The 22106-nt window shown below is 35.1% G+C and overlaps 3 pseudogenes; all 3 read left to right on the top strand.

The window, feature by feature from the left end:
- Positions 1 to 10661, top strand: part of LOC149219850 (BTB/POZ domain-containing protein At5g48800-like) — a 78886-nt pseudogene extending 68225 nt beyond the window's left edge.
- A 738-nt stretch (positions 10662 to 11399) lies between these two features.
- LOC149219849 (replication factor C subunit 5 pseudogene) lies at positions 11400 to 12187 on the top strand (annotated as a pseudogene).
- A 5037-nt stretch (positions 12188 to 17224) lies between these two features.
- On the top strand, positions 17225 to 17985 carry LOC149219848 (replication factor C subunit 3 pseudogene; annotated as a pseudogene).
- The last annotated feature ends 4121 nt before the right edge of the window (positions 17986 to 22106 follow it).

The following is a 22106-nucleotide window of genomic DNA, read 5'->3' as shown; positions in this document are numbered from 1 at the left end:
AAGAGGACATAGAGACGGATCAAGATGAGCAAGTGAACCAAGGGAATCACAACTATATTGAACAATGGTTCTAGACAATCATTAAATTAAGGCACCATGCTCCTGTTCAACAGTTTTTGATAGCATCTCAATCAAAGAAAATTATCTCTCATATTATGGTATATATCAAATCATATATTTGAAACATACATATGAGTTTATTTTTCACTCTAGTATGTACATGGCTCCATTGACAGTATTCCTATGCTTTAGAGAGAGACTTTGTTTTTCAAGCAGGGTAGGATGACATAAAAGGAAAAACAAAGAGAGAAAAATAAAATCTCAGGTGAAAACCTGGCATCTAAGATTGGCTTAATGGTTGAAAACCTCTATGAGGCAACCAATGAGTTGAAAATAAAAAGGAAATAAGATCCTAGATGAAAACCTCCTCTGAGGTGCCTAGGCAGACTTGCTGGTTGAAAACCTCATTGAGGCAACCAATAGGCCTAGAAAAGATAGGAAAATAAATTGAAAAATGAGAAAAATGAAAAGAAAAAAAAGGATCCTTTGCTCCAAGTATATCTATTTGATGTATGTAAGTTCTCTCCAACTTGCACAAGCATTAGCAACAAGTTAGCACCATAAGAAGAAGTTGATAAAAAAAACGAGGCATCTAGTCAAGGGCAGTCAAATTTGAGTTTTTCACCTCTTCTATCAAGATCTTACAACAAGGCCAATAACAAGTTAATCCATCTCTTTCCATCCTCCTAATACACTTCCAAACCTTCTACCATTCAAAATCACACATTTTCTGATCATTTGGAGCCTTTCCCTAAAATGCGATAGGAAACTCGTGAAATGGTACAAAAAACTCCCTGTCTCAGTAAAAAGCTATATCCCATAATTCTTTTGAATTTTTAAGGGAAGGAAGGCCCCCATAGTTTCAAAAAAAAATCATGCACTACCTCAAAGGGTCAAAAAGTGGGTCTCATCACATTGCATTACCTCTACAAGTTTACTGTGGTCTTATTTACATGATTGTTTTAGGAGAAAGATACAACAACAACTTTTTGTCACCTATTTGGCTTGGGTAATGTGTCATTAGGCTTCTAATTTAATACTTCATTAATCCCCCAAGTCAAAACCAAGATCTGAACACTTCCAAAAATGGCCTTAAAAACCAAAACAAGCCTATTTCACAAAAAAAAATCAAATTTGATTTTTTTTCACTTTCTGAGGGAAAGGAGGCCACCATCATGTCCCTAATCATCATCCTCATTTATCCAATCAAGCATAAAAGGAATCCCAACATTTTCATAAAATGACATTATTGTATGGGCTAGTTTCCTGCATTTTAGCCTGTTTAAAAAAAATAGATCTGACTTTTTTTCACTTTTAAGGAAAATGAATCCACCACCATGTCTCTAATTATCATTCTCATTGATCCAATCAAGTAGAATTGGAATTTGAGCACTTTAAAAAATTCACATTTACATGGGCTAATTCCCTGCCTCCTCACCATAGGCATGACTTGACCTTTCTATTTTTCCTTTTTGACCATGTATACATGCAAAAAATTCTTACATGATCCCCATGAGGTATCCACAGTGGTTACAACCCTATGAAATGGTGCTTTTATGGAGCCCTTATGAATTCTATAGGAAATAATGTCTCTACTAGCAGCCTTCAAGGGCCTAATAGAGCCACCATTCATTAGCACAGATTAAAGAAGAGAGACTGGGAGGGCCTTGGCATCACCTAACCGATCATGAAAGGACCCCAACAATGAGAAGAATAAGGTTTGGCAGTAATGAAAGTAGAATATCTCCATGTAACCAAAAATGGGAAGTAGACCTCCTTGTAGTAAAAAATGAGAAGAAAACCTCCATGTAGTCAAAAATGAAGAAGAAAGCCTCCATGCAACACCTACAACACAATATTTTGCTCCAAAGTACCATGAAACAACTCCACAAGTAATAAAGATATGCAAATCAAACCCTTTGGATTTCATGAAACATTATGTAATTGCTCTTGTGTCTGTCTAAGTATTAGGGGTCAGTATAAGTAGCCAACAAAAGACTAAGTTCTCGGCAAAACTCAATATTTACCTACCACAACTCCCACATGTGGGGATAGAAAGAGACAAAAGAGGATATATCAATCAAAAAGGTGTTTGTTAACTTATGTGGTGGGGTGCATGATCTTTCATTATTTTAATTTTAAATTACAAGTGATAGATGGGGTAGTTGTCATTGTGTGTACCATCACATACCAACAACTCGAGCATGCCATCTGCCACCTCAACTCAAGGATAAATAGTTAAATAAGTTTGCATGTTGCAAGGGATTTGTTATATAAAAACTTTGCTACAAGAGAGCTACTATACAAAATATATGTTTAAAGGGCATTGGACAATGATTAATTAATTGCTACAGGGTAAAGAAACACAAAAGAACTGTTGTGGAGGGTTTTCTCAGGGGTCATTAGAGCTACATAGTGATAAAATTATCCAAGAGATAAAGGTATTCATTCATTATGTTGATTGTATCACCAACTCCTTATTTTTTTCATCATCATTTCTCTCTCTAAAAGAAAGGAAAAGAACTTTGTGTCATATATTTCCCATATATGAATGAGGTGACAGAGTACTAGAATGCTAAATAATTATCAAGATTTTTCACAAAGCTCTAGTGGTTAGTTCAATGAGTTATGAGTAAAAATTTAGAGAGTACTCATGCAATTGAAATTTGAGGGAACTATTGTCAAATTTTGTTCTTTTTACAAAGTTTCCACAGGAAACTTTGCTTCCTATAGTAGCCATTGTTTTCCACTAGATTGTTTGTTTTTCCTCTGAGAGGAGTTTTACAAAGGCTAGAAGGAAAATACATTAGGGGATCCCTCAATTTGTGTTTTGGGGGTATCAAGGACACCTAAACTCCTATTAATTAAAAACTAAGTGATACAAGAAAAACCATAACCCGGCACACATAATTCATAATTTGCAAATATGGGAGGAGGATTTAACAGGAGAGAACCCACGAACATAGAAATAATCCATTAGCATCCTGAAGTGCTTACCATTTTCCAAAATTTCAACTAAATGGGATTCTTTTAAAGGCTAATGGGGTATGATGAAGATATTTCACTTCAATTTGCAGTCAATTTACAAGATCCAAGTGGCCAAGAATTTTTATTAGCAGTAAGAGGATTGGATATCCACTTCAATAAGAATTAAATTAGTAGAATCACCACTTTACCTATGGGGAGTGCATTAGGATAAGGAATTCAGACATGAGGCAATGAATCTAAATAAATCCTTGTTTTTGCGAGGTGATGTGCCAAAGGAAGACCAATAAGACAAACCAAAAGTAAGGTGTTTCCCTCACAAACTAAACCCATTGCAGTTGAAAAATCACCTAAGAGGAAGAGGTATCTTGAACCTAAATTAGGACTTCCTTGGGAAAATGTGACAGGGGAAGGAATGCAAATAGAAGAGTAGAAAAATGGGCAGCAAGAGGAGAAAAACATAGACCAAAAAATAGAGCAAAAACCAGAGCATGAGATAGGCCAACCTACAGAGCACAAAACAGGGGAGCCAATGACACCTTAGCAACAAAGGCAAATGGAGGAACAAGAGAATTAAAGGAATTCTTTGTACAAGAGGATCATGAAGAAGTTAGGGGTTAACTGAATTAGATTGCAATATGACCCTCTACTCCTATTTAGCTTTGAAGAACACTTGAGTGAGGAGGATGAAGTTACAAGATGGGAAAAGACTGAGTAGCATGCAGGGTTTTATTCAGTTGAAGCAACCACCTGTACAACTTCCTAGGACATAAAGAAGAGGCAAAGGAAAACCATGACAAAAGCAAGGAAAATGAAGAAGAATGAGTTGCTCAAGGGTGAGGAATAGTTTCAGTAGGGGGGAGATCATGGGCCCTAAAAATGTATATATTAAGGCCCATTTGATCACTACTAAGCAATTTAAAAATTTGTTTACCGCCTTTACTTGCACATTATAGAGCCAATTCATAGTCTTAATGTGTCCTTAGGAATTATATTTATCCTTCTTGATTATGTGCCTAATATTATTTATTTTGCAAAATATTGTGAGAATATTCGGCAAATTTTGATGATATGAAGAATTAGAGAATTTAGGGACTTGCTCTTCTCTATAGTATGGAACTGGATTGGATAATAAACGAATAGTATATTATGAAATTATTGAACAGATTTTGAAGATCCACTAATTGAGAAAATATAAGGATGTTTTCCTTGCTACAAGAGAAGCGAGAACTCAACATTTAATGAAGTTTCTAGCTGTTGGGGACCAGATATGCTTTTTGAGGGTTTTTGGAGGGGAAATAATCTCTCCCTTCAAGGAGTTTTCTTCCCCATCAATTTTTATAAGTACTCATTAGAATTAGCCTCTAGAGTGAGGAATTTTTTGTGTTTTTGTGAAGAAAAAATATTATTTAGTAGTTCTACATTCATTTCCAGTAGGGATGCACTTAACTTGATTCTAGGTTTGGTTTCATTTTTAGCTTCTAAGGCTTGGTTTACTTTAAAGTACTTTGAGTATCCATGGGATTGTCCATCCCATTAGCCTCAGAGACTTGTGTATTTTATTTCTCTTATTTCCAACATTTTTTTGCTTAGTTACATTTATCATTTTTTCACTTATCTTTCATGCTTCATTTGTTGTAGGTTAAATTAGTTAAATTATTGAATTAATATTGTTCTCATGCCATTCATATAGTTATAAGTGTGATGCATCCTTAAAATAGCACTACAAATTCATTTTCATCACTGAGTTACTTGGATTAGCTTACTAGTTCATTGTTCTAAAATTTCTGGTTTTAGTAGTAAATTTCTATTGAATGTTAGCATGTGTTAATGAAGCTATTTTCAGATTATTCCATGTGGATTGATGTTTGAAAAATTTCAACTTAATTACAAATTCGAACCCATAGTATTTACACTTTATTAGCTTAATCATTTGGCAAGTTAACTCGACAGACATGATTATTGGTAGTTTCCTGTAGCAAAACAGAGTTTCCTATAGCAGCTAGTTTTCAAGATTCTCCCTTGTTCTAAGACCGCTTTGGTTGAGATGAGGCTTGGTAGAGACACCATTTAGCTTCCACAATGATTGTTTATTAAATGTTAATTTCTGCAACTAGATTAGATTCCCTTTCCTGCAATTTACATTCAACAATATGTGATTTATTTCCTGCAAAAGTAGATTATAGGAGTGTTTCCCTTCTGCAAAATTAATATAAGATGTGTTATTTATATTATTGCAAGTAGAACATATTTTATTTCTATCATTCAGTTTCCAGAAAATTAGAATAGGTTTTCTTATTATTACTTACCTTCTAAAACTTAGGACTAGAAGATTACCAAGATCTTTGCTCATATGAAGTTGTCTCATTTCCCTCTTTCACTTGCATAAAAGGGAGTCAGACTAGGAAGAGGAAGATGTTTGTTTCATACAATGTTGACTACTCTTAAGTTTGTATGAACCCCAAGTTGATAATTAAAGGAGTTTATTGGAGTTGCAACAATATTGTTGCAATACTGATATCCATCAGTGTTTTCAGAAGACATGTAACCCCCATGGAATAGTTAAAGAACACTATAGGTCCCTGAAGATTTTGATTGCATATGAAAATGAGTCCCTCCCTGATGACTCAGTGTTCTAAGATGTCTAAGAGGTAAAATGAAGAATAGAAGGGAGGGAACAAGTAGACATATCACCCATCTAGTATCCTAAAGAAGTGAAAAGAGAAAGATAAAGAAAACAACGCTTTGTAAAGATAGAATCAATCCAAAGGTCAAAATATGAAAAGGAAAGAGTGAAATATGATGCCTTGGAAAAGAAATGGATTGAATCCAGAATTAGAAAGGAACAGGAAATGTTGGCCCAAGCTAGAGTCCCAACTATAGAATAAATTACTATTGATGAAGAGGAAGCACAAAAGGAGGTGGATGCATAAAAAAAGGATACCATCAATGGGAAGGAGCTAGAGTGTCCCTTGGAATCTTCTTGAAAAAGGGAAGTATCAGAGACAAGAACTCTAGAAACTACCCCTGTACAAAGTTATATCATTCCCCAAAATTCAATTTCCTTCATTCCACCGGTCATTAAGCAAGCAATTATTATGCCTAATGTTGATCATCCCAAGACTCTCAATAATGAATTGAATTAGGAGAATATTATTATAGAAAATATCAAAATTCCATCATCGACAATGTCCATATAGGATGAATAGCAAAGGAATATTTCATTTTGGAGGGCCTCAAGAAAAGAATAATATGGAGTGTTTCCAGCTAAAGCAATCAAAAGGCCGCAATGGACACAACCTTTGTTTTAGGATATTGAATGATAGGATAGACTAGAAGAAAAGTGTATAGGACTGTCAAAGTACTTTGGGGCTCAATATGAGTAGTAAATAGTGCAGTTGAAGTAAGCTCATATTAATGAGATAAAGGCATTAAAAGAGAGTCACATGAAAGATATCAATGTTAAAGTGGAACAACTTCAGAAGGCCCAAGTTGACCTTCAAGTACTTAAAGCACAAGTCATTAAAATTAATAATGATTTTCAAAACACCTAATTTTATTTCATGGGAAACTTTGGGGAGGTCCAAGAATACTTTGTACAATTGTAGTGAATAGCCAAGGAAAGTAACACCCAATTGGAAGACCAAAATTTAGCCAGCAAAGTTCTCAAGAAAATCATTTATTGGAAAAAGACGCATTGGGACACTCCAGACTCAGTACCCCAAGTTCACAAATAGAAAAAATGAAAATATTGATCTTTGATCGATGTATGGAAATTAGTGTGTGAAACAATTAAATAAATAATGAATGAAGCTAAAAAGATGGCCAAGAAAATGTGTGACACCTCCATGGATATTATAGAGGAATATGATATTGAAACCATGGAATATATACCCATTTCAACCCCCATCACATTGAATATCGAAGAAATAACCAAAGCCAGGGCCAGTGTGGTCACCGAAATCAAATAGATTCCAAAGGGGAATATGAGTCAATAGACAAATTTATCACCACTCCCACCAAAGAAGCAACTCAACTCGATTGTTGCACTACTACTATGAAAACATATATGAAAAGGTTGGTGAACCAAGCATTGAAAGGGGAGCAACAGGTATTGAAGATGGACATTCCCAAAATCTTTGAAATCTTGAATATCTAGGTAACCTCGAAGAAGTATCTACAACAATTAACTCCAAAGAACTGCTAAAGTTATATCAATGCCAAAAGAGTTACCTAAATATTGCAATTTTAGTAACTGTAGTTCAAAGTATAAGTAGAAAATCTCCCCATTGTGAAGAAATGTGAGGAAGTGGGAGTAAAAAACTGAAACATTTAAATTTCCCACTAAAAAGCCTTTTGCGATACTTTATAACAAAGTCTTTATTTTCTAGTTAATGCAATTGACTTGTCGAGAAGATAAATGCATCTCTAATATATGGTAATTGTTAATGTTTACAATGTGAGAATATTGTGTATCTACATAAACTTATGAGAATGGAAAGATTTAATTATAATTGATTGATTAGCCTTAATGTGAATTTCTCTTCTAAAGGTTGTAGAATGAATAAACATTTTGGTAAGTTTGCAATCGTTTAAAATTTACTTCTAAATAACATTTCTTATCATTCTTTAGTTCCATTCAGTCTATAACTTAATCTCTTTGATCCTAAAAGAATTATTATTCCCTGTAAATGAAAATAGTTACAAATGTAAGGATAAAAATGTTAATTAAAAATAGACATAGTTTATAGCTTACAAAATAATTCCTTATGTGGGAGTGGCAACCGATCCCACTTACTAGTCGAAGATTACCACTCCAAATGAAAGTCGGTCTAATTGAGGCCTCCAATTGGTTTTTCTACCCTCATTGATGGCATCTCCAATAGTTTTCACATACTAGTCATCAACATAGGTTTGGAAAAAAAAACTAACAATAAGAAACAAACAAACTTGTGAATGGATGAAATCCCAATAAAATCCATAAATTATATGTCACATATAAAAAATAACTTTGAAAACTGATTGAAGGGGTGACATAAAATACTTTAGTAGGCTCTACATGGAAGTAATCCATTGTAAAAGGCAGGGAATGCAAGAAATGGATAGAGGCCATCATTGGATACCTTTTTAATACAAATACATAAGGTTGTGGGGGAGATTCATTACCTCGATGGGAAGTTCTTTTAATGTGAAAGAAACCAAATATGTTTCTAGATTTGGATGTAGAAAACTCTTGGAAAATCCATCGAAGTTGTGATATATGGAACCGTAATCATTTATAGACTCAAAGGTAGCTTGAGGTCATAAATTGTTTCCACAACACGTGATTTCAACAAACCTTGAGTCTAGAAAATCCAATGAGTGGCACTTGTAAAAGCCCTCACATGGATGATTAGGTGAGGTGCCAAATTCATTATAATTAAAGGTTATTTGAGGGAAAAGATTGAAGCCGAGTAATAAATTCGATACATTTAGTTGGGATGCATGGTTGAAAAACAGAGATTCCAACCTCAAAGAAATCCTTGAATATCTATTAAAGGCATGGCATAAGTCACTATGCTTTTCTCCAAAATGAAATTCAAATTGAACTTGAAAGTGTAGACATAGAAATAGGATAATGCTAAACCTTGTGCATAAAAGAACAATCAAACAAAATGTGTACAAGTGGCTAGATGAAAATTAAGTTATGTGTCAAACCTATAGTTGATCCAGATCTCTCAGCTACCGAAACTAACCAAGATTTTTTACTTCTGTAATGTTAGCAAAACTTCATGCGAAAGAGTATGAGAAACCACATGTGCATACTTTAAAGAAGAGGAAACATAATGACAACCATCAAATCAAATACACACGCACATTGATAACAGAGGTCACCCAATGTGGGTTATGTCTTCGGGCCTGGTGTCAAGAGTGGGGAGGTCACTTCATTAAATGTTGCAAGATGATGATGAGTACATTGTACATTCTTTGTCATTACAAGGATAAACTCCCTCAACTAGAGTGGCATGTCTCTCCATGAGACATTCTCCTATAGGAAATCACACTCATATGGGCCTTCCTTCAACATGAGAAGATAATAAATTCTCAAATGATGTGGCATACAAGCATCCTTCAACATAATGGTAACATGGATCTCAACAACAAAATCATCATCTCAACAAATCAAATGAAAGACATGGAATCACTGCATCATATACCTCCACTTCTGGGGATGACCTAAAAATGCATAGCTCTACTGATGAAATGTACTGCATCATTGAATTTGTGGCATGAAATCATGTTTAATGACCCTAAAATCGACCCCTTTTTAACACCGTCAAAATTTGGACCCCCGGGAATCTTAAAGATTCCTTTTCACTAGTTCACTGGAATTTGGCTACTCAAATCAGAAAACCGATCACATCATTAGACTCCTAGTGAAATTGTAGTTCGTTTGAGTATAAATTTGACATGATTATGTCACTGTGAAAAATTGGCCCCAAGGGAATCTTTTAGATTCCTCATGATTTCACAAATACTATGTTCTGCACACTGAATGAAATTCTGTTGCTCAAATCATAAAACCGATCACACCATCAAACTCCTAGAAAAATTTTGGTTCGTTTGAGTATAAAGTTAACATGATTTTGTCACTATGAAAAATTATCCCCAAGGGAATCTTTTAGATTCCTCATGATTCCACAAAGATTTTGTTCTGCAGTTTGACTAAAATTCCATTGCTCAGATTAGAAAACCAATCGCACCATTAGACTCATGGTGAAATTCTGGTTCGTTTGAGTATAAACTTGGCATGAATATGACATAGTGAAATTTTGGCTCAAAAAGAATCTCAAAGATTCTCATCAAGATTCTACATGGGAATATTTTGTGGAATGTTCCTTTCAAATATTTTCTAAAAAATGCTCGAAAAACGTGCCCACCTGGGCATGGTTTCACCTGGCTCTGCTACTCATAGTTCCTTCGTTCGACGCTCCATTCTTCCACGCCCCTCCATGAAAATGAATTAGGCTTTAAATAAAAACCTCTGGGCAAAATAAACAAAGGCCCCTGCCTAAGTTTGTCGGTTGTCACTTGATGTTAAAACACTAGGTTTGGGTAGGTCTGAGGTCAAAACCTGTGACCATACCCATTATCGTTATAGAAAACGTCATACTTTACGATGTAAAGTTGTTAAACCATATTTTTATATGGTTTTTAAACTTTGTTTAAAATAAATGTCGACCACAACCATTTGAAATAACTATTGCCAATTTTTGTCATTATTGTTGTATGACCATTACATTGGTTTATGTATATGTTGAGCTGCCTTTTTGCCCAGATTTTTACATTTTTTATCAAATAATTCTATGCTTGTGACTAGTGTTTTTAACCATTATTACCTTATTAAGCTGATAGTTAGAGGCATTTAGAGACATATCTATTAAATTAATAAATTCTTCTCGAAGAATGTTTTGTGTGTAAATTTCATTAATAATATGTCTTTTTGGTGGCAGATGAATAAGTCTAGCACCAATAGTGCAGGAATGCTTCTTAAAATGCATTTGAATACGGAAGCATACACATATTTGAGTATGGATTCACAAAAGCAACAACACGAATTCAATGACAAAGATTGAAAAACCACATACCTACGCTATCTCATTCGTTAGCCCATTTCATGGCAAGATTGCACTCTCTCAGGAAAAGTTTAACCGTAACTATATGATGTCGTAAAGAACATCTTATGCTTATGATATTCTTCACAAGAAAACATTGATTGGACTGAGAATGCTAGTTCATTAATGTTCGTTGTTAATGCATGAAATGTCTATTGCTAGCTTCCCAATTTCGGGCAATATGAGAATGGTTTTGTGTGCAGTCCAATGCTACAAAATGAGTATACAAGTACAGTGTGCATCCATGGCTCTGAGCTTGGAACATCAACAATATGAATGGTTGTATACAACTACAATGATCAAGGAAAATGGTGCAAAATCATCAACCAATGAATGGAGGAGAGTGCAGGTCCACGACAAAAGATGTGATTCACTTAAATATATGCTAGTCTAAGTTTTGTTGGAGGAATATGCTTTGTGGATGTCGACTCAAACTGGATTGAAGTTTTAGCTATCTCACCAGCAATTACGTATGGCGAGAGGTTATTTTCATGCGCTGACTGGCTAGGGTAATGCTCTTCAGTGTATGCTTGAAGTCAAAAGAAAATAAAAAGAAAGGTCTTGTAAGAGGAAAACACCAAAGTCATGGTGGTAAATAAAATGAGAAAATTGATCTTGTGTGCTCCTCACAACACTAGTTTGAATAGATACTTCACGATGTTTGGATAAGCCTCCATGCCATGTCATCATAGAAGCCAAATGGTTTTTGAGAAGGACTATCGTCATCTACTATTCTATGGACCATCTGGTGCCAGAAATGAAACTTTAATCATGGCTTTACTTAAGGAGATATTTGGTCATGGCTTTACTTAAAGATTGAGGCTGGTACAAAGACCATTGTTGTGGAGTTGACGATAGTATCAAGTAATAATCATGTGGAATTGAATCCTAGTAATGCAGGTTTCCAAGATAAATATGTTGTTTAAGATATTATCAAAGAAATGGCTAAGAGTAGGCCCATTGATGTAAATGGGAATAAATGCTTCAAAGTGCTTGTTCTCAATAAAGTTGACAAGCTTTCTAAAGAGGCTCAGCACTCTCTCCGATGCACAATGGAAGTCTACAGTGGAGCATGCCGAATAGTTTTATGCTGTGATAGTGCGTCAAAAGTACTTGAAGCAGTGAGATCTCGTTGCCTGAATATTTGCATCAATTCACCTTCAAAGGAGCAAATAGTTGAAGTACTTGAATATATTGCTAAGAAAGAAGGACTACAACTTCCTTTGGGATTCACAGGTCGTATAGCTCAACAATCTAACAGAGACTTAAGGAGGGAAATTCTTTACTTTGAGGCTTGCAAAGTGCAACATTGGAACTTCATTTGGCTTCTTTTACATTTTGGATCACCATGGAAAAAACAAGGGAAGGCATATCTCTTTAATACTGTGGTGAACGTGTTTGTTTGGATGTTGAGGAAAGGAGTTGTGACAAATATAGCAAACCACTGGAGCTCAGCCAGTTGTTCATCGATGTGCCTCTGCCAGTAGTGTGTAAGGGTCAATTATTTCTAGGAGCTAGTCACCAGCCCGATCCCAATTGGAAACAAATCCTCTTGTTTTGATTGTAACTAATTTATATTAACAATGATCCTAAATTTATATGCCATATAACAAATGATCTGGTTAATTACAGGCAGCACTTATATTATATAATGGGATCATGCATAGGGAGGACGGGATCACACAGGATCGCTGGGATTGCAGAAGAATGCTAGGCTACATGGAAATCAAACCTGTACATTGTATTATTTGCAGAGTCTGGATTTCAATTGCGCCATGAGAGGAATATGAGCCCAGTGGAATGATCCCTTGAGGGGACCACTGGAGCCCAGCATTTAATTATTTAGCATTCATGTAATTTGGTTTAGCAATATGATTTTGCAATTAATTTATATTTTCCAGGCTAATTCGAATTTCTAAAGATGGTGTTTTGATTTAGTTTTTTACAGGAAGATCGACCTGGGTGGTTGGGCCCATCAGTGAGCTTGTTGCTAAATTTCTTAAGATTTATTTATTTCACTGCATTTTATTTCCTGTTGGTGTGATTTATTTTACTGCATTTTATTTCATACTTGACTGATTTAAATTCTGATTCTGCAATTTCGTTTTTTAGATCTCTTTTATGTTTTGACATTTAATTATGCAGGTTTGATTCATAATTTTCGTGATGTCATTATTCTAGAATTTATTTATGAGTATATTTAGTTAGCAAACATTTCTTTTATTTGTGTTCCTCATTTCCACTCTTTGTTGTGTTCAATTCATTATCTAACGAAATAGATTTTCAATTGCAAGGATTTATAATGGAGATAATAATTATGATATGATCAGTGGAAACTCTGATTTAATTAATTAATATTATTTGGGCATTCATAAGAATTTTTAATCCTAGGATTCTAAATATTCATCATTATAATTTAATGCCATAATTTACATGAGTAGACTTTCAGTGCAAGTTCCTGAATTGTCCAACAAAACTCTTTGAAGATATCTCCGATCAACAAACTTAAATTTCTTAAATTGAACACTGCAATTCCTTTCCAGTAGCAAGAAGCATTTAATAATTTTTCTTAAGTACAGATTTTAAAATAGTTTGAAATTGAATTTGTTTCATGCTTTCATATTTGCATCTTAGTTGTAGTCTTTTAAGAAGATTTGCATTCTTTATTTGTTGTAGTGTGTTTACTTTGGAATATCTTTTCTTGAATGATCCCCTTTTTGAATTGTTTTGATCTTACAAGTCCCTGAGGTTGTATTCTAACATATATGGTGCTACGTCTCTAAGTATTACGACCCCAGATTGACAATTTAAATGTAGGTGTAAATCTAGCATTTATACCTCCCAACATTTTGGTGCCGTTGCTGGGGAGGTGTTGTAGGATAAGGCCTCATGATTTGCTATGCTTTTTCTTCGCAATTGAATTTTTAGATTAATGAGGTTTCCCTTGCTTGCTGAAGCATACTGGACAGTATTGCAAGAAAGCTCACAAGTCAAGTTTTCTTTACTACAATTGAGATTTGTTGATTTATTTATTTTTTTCTTTTACCATCGCAGGGAAACTAAAGGGTGGAGATGACGGTAAGACTTGAGTGAAGATCCATGCATCCACTTTTGTTTGGGTCACTCCAAAGTTTGGTTTCCCAAATAAACAAAGATTTCAAGTTTGGTGCTAATCAGATTTTCCATCTAGCAAGGAATGTCAAAAAGTGTGATGTTATTCCAAGAATTATCTCAAATTCTAGCAGAAGCTGGGGTCTGTACTTCACAAAAAGATCACATTTTGGCATCAATCAGAGAAAGGTCTATTCCTCTGGAAGAGAAGATTCATGAAGATCTAGAAGATCTTCCTAAGGAGACCGAGAAGTTGTGGATCATGCATGATGAGGAGAAGCCATTAGAAGCAAAACATCTATCTGATCTGACCTGCACTTTAGAGGATAGACAAGGAAATGTGGAGGATTTGCACGATGCGCTGGATGTTTCCCATGAATCAAGTAACCAAGAGTATATGGATCCCATAGAATCCTAGTTCCAAATGACTATCAGTATCCACTCCTCCTTTATCATTCGACAACTTGTAGCATGACATCAGTTAGTGTAGTTGGTACCTCATGTTCTGGTATTTTCTCGTATATACTCTTCGAATTTGAACATGAGTATAATTATCCTTTTGTTGCACACATGGATGCATTGGAAGTAATCCTACACTTAAAAAGGAGTCTTCTGCTTTTTAGGTTAGAATAGGGTAGGAGAATAAATTAATGCCATGAATAAAATATGTTATGATAATATTATTAGGGTTTTGACTTTTAAAGAACTGCCACTGAAATTGCTTTTAATCCCTATTAGTTGTGAACACACACATCTGTGACAAATCTTGTTGAGTACGATTCACTCTAATACCTCATGATTTTTCAAAAGTAACCATGATTAATCACTCTAATGATTTGTCATCTGAGATATATATTTTTAGTTTCTCTTACAATGTACTATTGGAGAGCCTCCTATGGTGTAACACTCATGTAAAAGATCATAATAAGTTGTTCATGAGAACACTAGCATTATTAACTCAAAGAATCTTTCAATCATTATCTGGGATATTTTTAATAAGCCTTTAGGGTAGAGGAAGTAGCCAGTAATGATTAGTCATTAAAAACTCTTCACGCCATCCTGTACTCTTAAGGAGTAGATCTGTCTCCCCACTTATTTAGTAACTTTTAAAGGTTAATCATAATCAGAGTTTATAAACGATTCAAGAAAGGATAGGAGGTCTTGTGATGACCTGACCTACCACGATCATAAGACCTAACATGCATGACATTACTGTTGTTGGTCACCAAGCCAAAATAATGTCTTTCAGCCAAAAAGTTGTAAGACAAGAGGTCTCATCACGAGCTGGCCTATTCTTTCATGTTACGTTTTGTGAGTGGAACTTCCATCAGCTGGTTACCAAGCCAGGACAGTGGCCTTCATCTAAAAGTCCAATAATCTAACTCTAAATCTATATCGAGTAAGTGGGACACAAACATTTCATTGGGTTAAAAGACATCCCTGCCGAGGTTATGGACACCTGCAGGTAGCAGGGCCATGTCTGTGGTATTAAATTTGATCATATACTATGATTTTCTTGGTTATCCTTCTCTTTCCCTGAAACTCGTCATTTTAATTCTTGGACAATGGTTTTAAGACGATTTGGATATGATGCTTTGAGTTCTATCTTTCAAAAATCAAGAATCTTTAATGAAGTGGTACCCTTAGTGAAGGTAATTCTTTGTACTAGATTAAGAAGAAACTTTGTTTCGAATCCGAATGCTAACGAAATTTAAGTGTTCAATAAAGAGGTTATTGATTGGTCCACGAAAGTGTCATATTGCTTTCCCTTTTCTAGTATCATAACTTTAATTCTTATGGTATTTGAAGTGATGAAATACTCAATCATGTTTACTCACAAAGTGTTGATTGGCAGCAATGTGTATTGATTGTAGTTACCTCTAAATACATGATACATGACTTAGGTACAATATTGTTATAATAGGTGCAGAAATCTTGTGATAGTCTTCTTGAAAATTGCACCTTTTTCAGCAAAATTTGATTTTTATCATAAGACTCTGGACAGAAACAAAACTAGGAGTTCATTTGGGTCAAGATAACAGGTATGTGCAATATGTTTTATCCATAATGTCTACTTTTTGTACCTGATCTTGTTACATTCCTACAATTGATAATATCATTAGAATTGTAACATGGTTTCAACCGATATTGTAGTATTGGTATTGTAATAGTTATGTTGCAAGCTAATGAATGCTTTAAAATACCAGGCATCTTCATCATTGTTGAAATTTTTGCTGACATTTATCGGAAGCATAGTTTGATCTTCAAACACTTCCCCTGCATTATTTCATAGTTTTATAGTCTAAAGGTTTGGATTGCACAAGGACGTGCAAGAAGATCAACATGGGGGGATGTTGAGCTGCCTTTTTGCCCAGATTTTTACAATTTTTATCGAATAATTCTATGCTTGTGACTAGTGTTTTTAATCATTATTATCTTCTTAATCTGATAGTTAGAGGCATTTAGAGACAATATCTATTAAATTAATAAATCATTCTCGAAGAATGTCTTGTGTGTAAATTTCATTAATAATATGTCTTCTTGGTGGCAGATGAATAAGTCTAGCACCAGTAGTGCAGGAGTGCTTCTTAAAATGCATTTGAGTATGGAAGAGGAAACATATTTGAGTACGGATTCACAGAAGAAACAACACGAATTCAATGACAAAGATGTAAAAACCACATACCTACACTATCTCATTCATCAGCCCATTTCATGGCAAGATTGCACTCTCTCAGGAAAAGTTTAACAACAACCATATGATACTGTCAAGAATATCTTATGGTTATGAGATTCTTCACAAGAAAAAATTGATTTGACTGAGAATGCTAGTTCATTAATTTTCATTGTTAATGCAAGAAATGTTTATTGCTAGGTTCCCAATTTCTGGCAATATGAGAATGGTTTTGTATGCAGTCCAATGCTACAAAATGAGTATACAAGTACAGTGCGCATCCATGGCTATGAGCTTGGAACATCAACAATATGGAATGGTTGTATACAACTACAATAATCAAGGAAAATGATGCAAAGTCCTCAACCAACGAATGGAGGAGAGTGCAGGTCCATGAGCAAAGACGTGATTCACTAAAATCTATGCTAGTCCAGGTTTTGTCGGAGGAATGTGCTTTGTGGATGTTGACTCAAACTGGTTTGAAGTTTCAGCTATCTCACCAACAATTACATATGGTGAGAGGTTCCTTGCATGTGCTGGTCGGCCAGGGTAATGCTCTTCATTGTATGCTTGAAGTCAAAAGCGAAGAAAAAGAAAGGTCTTGCAAGAGGAAAACACCAAAGTCATGGCGGTAAATAAAATGAGAAAATTGATCTTGTGTGCTCCTCACAACACTGGTTTAAATAGATATTTCATGGTGTTTGGATAAGCCTCCATGCCATGTCGTCGTAGAAGCCAAATGGTTTATGAGTAGGACTGCCCTCATCTACTATTCTATGGTCCATCTGGTGCTGGAAAGGAAACTTTAATAATGGATTTACTTAAGGATATATTTGGTCCAAGGGCTGAGAAGGTGAAGGTAGAAAAAAAGCCATCGAATATTGAGGCTGGTACAAAGACCATTGATGTGGAGTTGACAACAGTATCAAGTAATCATCATGTGGAATTGAATCATAGTAATGCAGGTTTCTAAGATAAATATGTTGTTTAAGAGATTATCAAAGAAATGGCTAAGAGTAGGCACATTTATTTAAATGGGAATAAATGCTTCAAAGTGCTTGTTCTCAATAAAGTTGATAAGCTTTCTAAAGAGGCTCAACACTCTGTCTGATGCACAATGGAAGTCTACAGTGGAGCATGCTGAACGTTTTTATTTGTGATAGTGTGTCGAACGTACTTGAAGGAGTGAGATTCCGTTGTCTGAATATTCGCGTCAATTCACCTTCAAAGGAGAAAATAGTTGAAGTACTTGAATATATTGCTAAGAAAGAAGGACTACAACTTCCTTTGGGATTCATAGGTCGTATATCTCAACAATATAATAGAGACTTAAGGAGAGCAATTCTTTGCTTTGAGGCTTGCAAAGTACAACATTGGAACTTCATTTGGCTTCTTTTATGTTTTGGATCACCATGGAAAAAACAAGGGAAGGCATATCTCTTTAATACTGTGGTGAATGTGTCTGTTGTGCTGTTGAGGAAAGGAGTTGGACAAATATAGCAGACCACCGAAGCTCAACCAGCTGTGCCTTGATGTGCCTCTGCCAACAATGCGTAAGAGTCAATTATTTATAGAAGCAAATCACCAGCCCGAACCCAATTGGAAACAAATCCTCTTGTTTTGATTGTAACTAATTTATATTGACAATGATCCCAAATTTATATTCCATATAACAATCAATTCGATTAATTAGAGGCAGCACTACTGCTATATAATGGAGATTGTTGTTCATGCATAGGGAGGTCGGGATCGCACATGATCGTTGGGATTGCAGAAGAATGCTAGGGTACATGGAAATCAAACCTATACATTGTATTATTTTTAGAGTCAAGATTTCAATTGTTCCATGAGAGGAATCTGAGCCCAATGGAATGATCCCTGGAGGGGACCACTGGAGCCCAGCATTTAATTATTTAGCATTCATGCAATTTGGTTTCAATAAAAATATGATTTTGCAATTAATTTATATTTTCCATGCTAATTCGAATTTCTGAAGATGGTGTTTTGATTTAGTTTTTTAGAGGAAGATCGAGCTGGGTGGTTGGGCCCATCAGCCAACTCGTTATTAAATTTCTTAGGATTTATTTATTTCACTACATTTTATTTCCTATTGGTGTGATTTATTTTACTGCATTTGATTTCATACGTGAGTGATTTAAATTCTGATTTTGCAATTTCATTTTTTAGATCTCTTTTATGTTTTGATATTTAATTATGCAGGTTTGATTCATGAATTCAGTGATGTCGTTATTCTAGAATTTATTTCTAAGTATATTTAGTTATCCATCATTTCTTTTATTTGTGTTCATCATTTCCACTCTTTGCTATGTTCAATTCATTATCTAATGAAATAGATTTTCAATTGCAAGGATTTATAATGGATATAATAATTATGATATGATCGTTGGAAACTCCGATTTAATTAATTAATACTATTTTGGCATTCATAAGCATTTTTAATCCTAGGATTTTAAATTTTCATCATTATAATCTAATGCCATAACTAACATGAGGATACTTTCAGTGCAAGTTCCTGAATTATCCAACAAAACTCTTTGAAGATATCTCCAATCAACAAACTTAAATTTCTTAAATTGAACACTGCAATTCCTTTCTAGTAGCAAGAAACATTTAATGATTTTTCTTAAGTACATATTTTAAAATAGTTTGAAATTGAATTTGTTTCATGCTTTCATATTTGCAGCTTAGTTCTAGTCTTTTAAGAAGCTTTGCATTCTTTATTTGTTGTAGTTTGTTTACTTTGGAATGTCTTTTCTTGAATGATCCCCTTTTCAAATTGTTTTGATCTTACAAGTCTCTGAGGTCGTATTCTGGCATATATGGTGCTACGTCTCTAAGTCTTACAACCTCGAATTGACAATTTAAGTGTAGGTGTAAATCTAGCATTTATACCTCCCAACAATATATATGGTATAAATTGTATATGTACTACCCACCATATGCCAATAATATATATATATCTATCTATCTATCTATATATATATATATATATATATATATATATATATATATATATATAGATATATATATATATTGTTAAACACACATGGGAAACATAGAATAGGAAAGATAAATCATGTGAGTATGTTTTTTTTATTAACATGAGATATACATTTATAGTACAATACGTGACTCTTGGGTTTCAGATCCCAAGGTCTCTTGGACTGCTTTTTTCCATTCAACTTCCACACTAACCCATTTAGGATTAGGTGTCCAACATTCCCCCCCTTAATCCGAAGGGTTATGTATGAGTCCAAGAAGAGAGCTGTAATACAAAATGTGCAAAAAATACATGGCAGCACTAGGCTGAATGTGCTCTATGAAATGTTGGTATAAAGGGCAGTGGTTTAAGGATGACCACCAACACTGGAACGCTTAGTGCAGTTCCCGTAACTCTTCCAAAACTGGCAAGAAACTGAAGTTTTCTGCTAGAGGAAGTGATCCTATTGTTTTAAAGAGGGAAACCTTCAACCATAAAAGGGAGGTCTCACCCCGCATAAAAGGTAAAACTTCAACCTGAAAAGGGAAGTCTCAACCTATGATGGTTTAAGGATGACCAACAACTCTGGAATGCTTAATGCAATTCCTGGAACTCTTCCAAAACTGGCAAGAAGCTGGAGTCTTCTGCTAGAGGAAGTGTTCTCAATTGTGTTCCTGGAATGCTTCCGAATCTGGCAAGAAGCTAAAGTCTTCTGCTAGAGGAAGTGTCCCAGATTGCCAACTGAAGGCATGTTCACGGGCATCTTTGTCTCTGGCTACAACTCTGAAACTGGTGTGGCAGGTTGTGGCTCAGGCTCGCTTGATGTGACTTTGAAGCTTGTAGATGACCATCATTTCCCCCCCTGTCAGATACAAGGTGAGAAGATGGAGAAAACTCAACTGCAAGACTGTTCAATACTCTAGAACAAGTTCTGACATGTGTTTGGAATATCTTCTTGGCTGTTGATGCCCATTGCCAAGAAGCGATCCATCCAAGATGAATCTTTGTTCTTGTAGGACGTTTGTTTCTAAAGCATCTGTGTGAAGAATGGCTGGTTTTATGACAGTGCTTACATGGATGAAGATCAAAACAGTGATCTTTCAAATGGCCAACTCGATCACAGTGTTGGCATTTTATGATCTGTTGTTGTTGTTGTTGTTGCTGCTGCTGTGGAAGAGGGGCAGAGTCTGGAACAGCTGAAGCTGAACTGTCATGAATGAATCCAGCACTCTGAAACTGAATGGGCTTGGCATAGTCTGGAATATGAAAGGACAAGTCCTTGTCATATCCAAGACCAGTTCTGTGCTTGTTGTGGACAAGTTGTTCCCAAGGTCTGATGATGGGCTTGGGAAGTGCAGACTGAGTTTCTGCATCTGCATGTACAACTGCTGCTTTATTGGATTCTGGATCTAATTCAACCTCAATCTTACTAATTTCACCACTTGCTGGTTTAACCTTGAACAACATATTGTTTTGAGCAGAAAACAATTTGGAATGACAAATCTGTTGAAGCTCATCTTGCTGGAACTGAGATTCTAGTTGCAAAAAATCAATCTTTTCTTGTGCATCATGCAGGCAGGTCTGAATGTCACAAAGAGTGTCTTTGCTAACATTTACCTTCCCACCAATAGTGGAGTGTATTAGTGTATTCAGTAACTCTAATACATCATCAAATCTAGCCATTGTCTCAACAAAGAAATGAACACTCAACAATCCTAGTGGAGACTATAGCAAGTCTAGACAAACCCCAACTATTGAAGATTTCAAAAATTAAGAATATCAGTTTGAAAAATACATTGTCCAATACCAGACTTTCAGAGATTCTGTTCTTTAAATTCTGTAGAAATTTCACATCTGACTAGACTTTTTAAATTAAGTTACGTAGCTGATTCCTTCAAACTTTATAGAACTTGCCTCTATATCCCTTCTGGAAGCTCAGGAATGCAAAAGAATAAAAAAATCCGCGAATACCAGCAATGGAGACACGGCTCAAACTCCACGAATATACACAAGGGTAGCTTGACCTCTTCCTTCAATAATAAATCTCAACCCCTTTTTTTTATTGGAAATGACCCCAATGATGTAACAAACTTCACCGAAGGTATTCAAAAGGCACTCAACTAATTCCAGCTAAGAATTTAGCCAATCACTAACAGATTTGTGTCCAGCAAGAATGAGAGGCTCAAAGTCCTTCCAACACAGATAGAATAGATATGTTTCACCCTTAAAATGCTCAGGTATACCAAGATACGCTTTGTATGGATGCACAACTGAATGACTTCTTCCTTCTTTGAGATTCGAACTTCAACTACAGGAATGGATTACATATACCTCTGATATATCAACTCTAATAATAACAGAGATCTGAAGTAGAATATACCAGCAAATGTTAGGAAGAACAGTGGCTGTAGATAAGTGTTATAACATCAAAGAAGCTCCATCATTATAGAGAAAACACCACAGTGATAATATATGCAACGTATTCAGCTCCAAGACAGAGAAATAAATATGGAGTGTCTTCAATATATTCACAGCCACACATCCAATGAGATGAGGAAGTTTGAGACCCTCTATAGCAGAGGTACATCACCTGCAACACAGTTTTTGAACTTCCTGTCTA

The sequence above is a fragment of the Pinus tabuliformis genome, chromosome Q (assembly GCF_031772625.1).
Source record: "Pinus tabuliformis cultivar Carrire ecotype Pingquan chromosome Q, CPIR1, whole genome shotgun sequence".
Classification (NCBI taxonomy): Eukaryota; Viridiplantae; Streptophyta; class Pinopsida; order Pinales; family Pinaceae; genus Pinus; species Pinus tabuliformis.
Note: the sequence above shows the minus strand (reverse complement) of the source record. Positions and strands in the feature narration are given on the sequence as shown.